Consider the following 6,981-nt stretch of genomic DNA (forward strand, 5'->3'; position numbering starts at 1 on the left):
GTTTGAATGTGGTTTTAATTGACTCACCTTTGGGGCTTGAATTCATAAATTGAGCTTTGAAACTTGTTATACATTGAATTTAATGATGTTTCCCAGAATTTGGGCCCAAGAGGTCGAGTTTGGAGTGGTAGAATGCTTGGTTTGAGCTTGGGAGGCAGATCTGGAAATTCCAGATTTGGCTTCCTCGCTCGAGCGAAGGATTCCCCGCTCGAGCGAGAACCTTTGTCCAGGGCTCCGCTCGAGCGACCATCGAGCGACCATCGCGCGTAAAATTTCAGCATCCAGTACTTTTACTGTTTTGCAGACCGCTCGAGCGAAGGATTCCTCGCTCGAGCGAATCCTTTGATTTTGGACTTACGCTCGAGCGGAGAAAGTCTCGCTCGAGCGAAGACCCTATTTTCAGCAAAGTTTGCAAAATGTTTTCTAAGTGTATTTTTGCATCCTCATCCCATCCTAGGCATTCTTAGGCCTAGTTTAAGACATTTAGATGAGGATATCGTTGTAGAACACACCAAGGCAAATTAGGGATTAAGTTATGATATTCCCCAACTGTGTAGCTTAGTGTGTGTTCAATCTGTTAACTGTGTAGGGTTGGCGACTGGGGGACACGCTCTAGCATACTGTAGCCCAGAACTCTGTGAGTAACGATTGTGTAAAGATATGTTCACAAATGATTATTTCCTGAACAACTGAACTGTACTGTTTTCTGAACTGATTACTGTTAACTGAATGAATGTATGTCCTTTATTTCTGAACTGTACTGTGGCATGCTTAGCACCTACTGTTTACTGTTACTGTTACTGTTACAGAGATCTCTGTCGGTTCCCTCGTGGAACCACTACTGTTTACTGACTGATGGCCATCATTACTGTGCGGTCTTTCAAGACCTACTGTTACTGTTATGCTAATGGATGTACCACATATGACTGTTTACTGTACTGAACGACTGAATTACTGATTGAATTGAACTGTTTTCATTACTGTAAGGACATTCATTCTAAACCTCTTTACGCTTTATGTTATTCACTGGGCTTTAGCTCACTGCTCATATATATATGTAGGTGTTCAGGCACCAGACCGCAGCTAGAGGCGTCAGGGTTACTCCAGTTTTGTCAAGCCAGCCTTTGTGCCTCACTGCGAGGTTCCGAGTTGCCATGCTATGGCTTGGGGGTGTTTTGTTTGTTTTCCCCCCTTCTGTACTGTCTAACTGTTCTGTATAGACTGACTGTTTTCTGTACTGTTATGTAGGGTTGAGTCCCTAGTTTGAGTGGATGTGAATATTGTACATACTGTTCTGTACTGTTTATGTGTGAATGCATGAAAAATCTTTTTGGCATACAGACTGTCACAGCTCATTGGACATTGTTTAATTACTGTATTAGCTTCCGCCAGGCCCTGTACTCTGTTTTACTGTATTACTGTTAAGCAGGCCTTCGGTAATCTTGGATTACTGGCCGGTTACGGTGCTAAACCCATAGGGCCGGGTCTGGGTCGTGACAGGGTCCTACCTAAAAATTAGACCAAAGTTTAGGAAAAATCTATTTTTTTTTTCCAAACCATTTCTAACAAGTTTTTGACTATTTTAGTAGGCTAAATTTTTTGTGTTTGGGAAGATGGTTAAATTTTTTTATAGTTGGATGTGATGTTTGTGAAAGAAAAAGTAAAATGATTTATGGGTTTGATGTGACATTTTGTCTTGTTGACTATTTTAGTCTATTTTGTCTTTTTATAAATTTTAGCCAAAAAAAGTTAACGAGCATGGATAAAGAAGCTAGTTAAAGATTATAGGTTTACGGTAGCCACATGGAATATAGGAACTTTAACTAGATTATAGGTTTACGGTAGCCACATGGAATATAAGAACTTTAACTAGTAAGACTATAGAATTGGTAAATGCCATAATTATGAGAGAAGAGTTAGTATAGCTTGAGTATAAGAAACTATGTAGACGGGTGAGAAAGCTCGGGAAATAGAAGATACCAGTTTTAAGCTATGTTATAGTGGCAATGATAGACACGAGAATGTGGTAGGAATAATAGTTGTCTAGAGTCTTGTAGAAAATGTGGTTGTGGTCATTAGGAAAGTTGATAGGATTATGTTAGTTAAACTAGTTATTGGTAAGAATATAGTGACCGTTATTAGTGCATATGCCCTCCAAGTACGATTAGATGATCAGACTAAGAGAGTTTTTTGAAACCAAATGGATGAGGTCCTATAGAAGATACTAGTAGGAGACAGCCTAGTTATAGGTGGTGATTTCAACGGCCATGTAGGAGTAGATAAACTAAGGTATAAAAGAGTGCATGGTGGGTATGGTTTTAGTGATAGAAATGAGACTGGAGAGAATGTTTTAGATTTTGCGTTGCCTTCTGACCTAGTAGTGGCCAATACTATCCATAAGAACAAAGAGGAGCATTTGATAACCTTCAAGAGTGGGTCAATTAGGAGGCAAATAGATTACTTTCTAGTAAGAAAATGAGACCGTCTAAAATGCTGTGACTGTAAGGTGATTCCTAGAGAGAGCTTGACGTCTCAACATAGGATTTTGGTACTAGATTTATACTTTAAAGGGCAATACCAAACTCGGAAAGATAGTAGGCACCGTAAAACTAGATGTTGAGACCTAAAAGGAGATAAATTAGACACATTTAAGAATAGAATAGATAAAGAATGTACTTGGAACTTGGAAGATGATGCTAACACTATGTAGAACTCAATGACCAATTGTATGAGGAGAATCTCAAGAGAAGTTCCTGACGAGTTGAAAAGAAAGGGACCTAACTTTAAAAAAACTTGGTGGTGGGAGGGGGAGGTCCAAGCGGTAATAAAGACGAAAAAAAAAGTTTTAAAAAGTGGCAGAATTAAGTGCTATAGATTGGCCAATAAGGAGGTCAAAAAAGTAGTGAGAGAGACTAAATTGAAAGCCTATGATAACCTTTACACTAGACTAGATAGTAAGGAGAGAGAGAAGAGGATATACAAACTTGCTAAGATAAGAGAGAGGAAAACAAGAGATTTTAATCAGGTTAAGTGCATCAAGGGTAAGGACTCTAAGGTGTTAGTATAGGATGAAGAGATTAAGGAGATGTGTAAAAACTATTTTGAGATGTTGTTAAATGAGAAACTTGGAGATATGTCAAAATGGGAGGAAGTAAGCAGTAATAAGAAAAACCAGGACTATAGGTTCTATCGTAGGATTAGGGACTTTGAAGTAGAGTTTGCACTTAAGAAGATGAAATTGAATAAAGCATTATGACTCAATGATATACTTATTGAAGTGTGGAAATTTTAGGGTAAGAATGGGGTTGTTTGGTTGACTAGGTTATTTACCAAGATTTTGTTGATTAGAAAAATGCCAAAGGAGTGGAGGAAAAGTATTTTAGTGCCAATACATAATAATAAAGGAGATGTTCAGAATTATAGCAACTATAGGGAAATCAAGTTAATGTATCACACAATAAAAGTGTGGGAGAGAGTAATGGAATGTCGATTGCGAAATATAACAGAGGTGTCAAAAAATCAATTTGGGTTTATGCCTGGTAGGTCAACCATGGAAGCGATTTATCTTTTGAGAAGGGTAATAGAAAAGTATAGAGAAAAGAAAAGAGACATTCATATGGTTTTTATCGATCTTGAGAAAGCATATGATAGAGTGCCTCGGGATATAATTTGATGGATGTTAGAGAAGAAATGGGTGACAAAAGTTTACATTGATGTGATTAGGGATATATATATATATGAAGGTGTAGCGACCACTATTAGATCGCTTGCTGGAGAGACGAGTGAATTTTCAATTTCTGAAGGGTTACACCAATAATCAATCTTAAGTTTTTATCTTTTTACTTTAGTTATGGATGAGTTGACGCGTGATATTCAGGATGATGTACCATGATGTATGCTTTTTGCAGATGATATCGTATTAGTAGATGAGACTAGAGAATGAGTTAACGCTAAGTTGGAGATTTGGAGAAAAGTACTGAAATCTAAAGAATTTAGGATAAGTAGAACTAAGACAGAGCATATAGAGTGTAATTTTAGTAACAATCACAATGGAAGTGTGACGACCCTGCCACGTATAATATTTTATATTTGGTCAATTAAAGAGATTTGAGATTTTAATTAGTCGTTATCCTAATTTAATTTAGATTTTATGAGAATTGTGAACCTGATTCGTATATGATTCTATTGAAGATTTATTTTGGAATTAGAAATTAAGGGTCCAAATGGCTTAAGGAAGTGAAATTAAGAAATTGAGTCAATTTAATTTTAATTACGGACCCATATGGGAGTTTAATTAAATATTCGATTCAGTTTAGTAAAATTGAGATTCGATTAATTAGGTCCAAATTGGAGGTAATTAAGTTAATTAAATTATGAGGATTGAGAATTGTGATTATTACGAATTGAATCAATTTTTGAGATATCCAATTTGAATATGTAATTTATTGATAAAAAATTTGGGTTTGATCAGAAATTGAAGGCTTAAATGATTTGAGAAACAAAAATTGATGATGTCAATAAGCTTAATTTGATATTTGGAGCTTTTTGAAAGTTTGATTAAAAATCTGATTCAAAATAGTAAAGATTAAATATAATTAATTGGGTCTTAATTGAGGTCAACTAGACTAATTAAATTATGTGAGATTTGTGATTAGTTACAATTAATTAAATTATGATCAAGATTAATTAGTTTAATGGGGTGATTAATTGAGCTAATGGTAACCAAAGATTAATCTCAATTATCCTAAGCAAAATTAATTAGTTAATGAAAGAATTAATATACTACCGCATGGGCTCATATAGTAAAGACAAGTGTCCCACTAAATAAATAAATAAATAAAAGAAAAGATGAATCAATGAACCCAAATGAGGCCCTCACTTTGCTGGAATCAAAGTTAGAAAAAGAAAGAGAGAAAGAGAGCTTCATTATTTACATCCACATTGTAGACAACCTGTTGGAGCAAACCGTGAGAATGGAAGAAAAAGAAGAAAAAGAAGAAAAAAAGGAAAAGTGAAAAACTCAACCAAACTCTATCTTGATGACTAATGGGTATGAAATTTCATCCTCTTTTTAGTGTTGTTAAAATAATCTAGACATAAATTGATTCAAGATAGATTTTGAGAAGATTAAAAATGAAGATTTGAAGATCAATTATATAAATTGTTAAAATTTGGGTTTGCATGTAAAATCAAGTTAGATTGAAGACTGTAAGTTATGATTCCTTAAATTTGTTAAATTTGGGTTCAATTTCATATAAATAGAAAGAATTAGCAAGATGATGAATAAATGGAGGTAGGCTCGAATTTATGGAAGTTAAATTGAGAATCAATTATGTTAAATTTGATTTTTGTAGTCTTGCATGAATTTGAGTTCCATTTCTACATGCATGAACAAATTTTGTAAGTTTTAATACTTTAGGTCATGTTTGATTCACAAGACTAATAGTGAAGTATTAATAATCCTATTAAATTAGTGTGGTATTCATCATCCAATTGGATTAATATCCATTGGATTAATAATCCCACCCCTACCCATTACTAATAATCCTATAAATTTGTTGGATTAATTATCCATTGGATTAATAATCCTAAACCAAAATGTTAAAACAAACATAGGATAATTGCGCCCACGGATTAATAATCACAATCTCATACTCTAATCCACTCAATCAAACATGCATCATGGATTTTGAAGAATTTGAATTAATTCAATCTCATATTTTAAAGAGAAAAAGGAAAAGCTTTGAAAATTAGGAATTTGTTTGATTTTGATCTTTAATCCATGCATGTAATTTAATTTAAAAGTTTTATTCAATTTAAACACATTTTAGAACATCTATGATTATAAATTAAGTTTTTGGTTAAAAATTGAGTTAAGTTGAATTTCTAAGAAATTGATTTGTGTAATTTATAGTTAAGCTGATTTTTGTTATTAATAACAAAATTGGGTTCTATTTTTACATACATCATGAAATCTCAAGAATTTGGAAAGTCCAATTCATATTTTAAAATGGTGGGTTTGATATAAAGAAAATGAGTTAAATCTAAATTTGGACAATTGGAGCATGATTTTGAATAAATGATTTCTAATTGAGAGTGTTTACTAAATTATACAATGGTTCTCCATATTTTTGTACCAAAAACACAAGTTTTGAGGCTTTGAATATCAACCTTGAAGCTCAAACACAGTTTTGGAAATTCTAAAATTCATGCTGTCTGCTCGAGCGAGGAAAACTCCGCTCGAGCGTGAAAGTCGAGCTTCCAGAAGTTTATAAAAGTTTGCAGACCGCTCGAGCGACGAAAGCTATGCTCGAGCGACCACCTTTGTTTTTGAGCCCCTGCTCGAGCGGAGACCCTATTTTTAGCAATTTTGACTACCTATTTTAAATGCATATTTGCATCCTCATGACATTCTAAGTATTCTTAGGCACCGATTGGACTCACATAATCATGGAATAAATTAAAAACACATAAAGAGAGTTGAATTGAAATGAAATGAATACTGAATGGTGCTTCTATTGTGTTTTTGTTATGTGATTTATATAGGTGGGCATCTGAGGCCTTATATCGACTTAACCCACTGTGAGTAACAACTTTATAAAGATATGTTCAAGTTACGTTTACTTTCGAAAATGTTATTGCTATCGAAATTGATATATAATTGATTGAATGGTTTATTGAAACGTTATGATAATTGATGGAATGGTCTACTGAAACGTTATTTTCTCATAATAAATGAAGTTCTATTTTGAAATTGTACTCTTGGCATCCTTTAATGAGGCATTTGCTTGGGTGAAACAATACCAAGGCCATTGACCCTTGCCTGGGGGAGATTAATACCAAGGCCATTGACCCTTGCCTGGGGGAGATGAATACCAAGGCTACTGAATTGATTGAAACACAGAGATCTCTAGTGTTAGACTCTCCGTGGTCCATTGGTTTGATCCTTCATGGTCTATTGGCTTAACCGTTATGGACCAT

Source organism: Camellia sinensis, chromosome 14 (assembly GCF_055761805.1).
Source record: "Camellia sinensis isolate YWXY chromosome 14, ASM5576180v1, whole genome shotgun sequence".
NCBI lineage: Eukaryota > Viridiplantae > Streptophyta > Magnoliopsida > Ericales > Theaceae > Camellia > Camellia sinensis.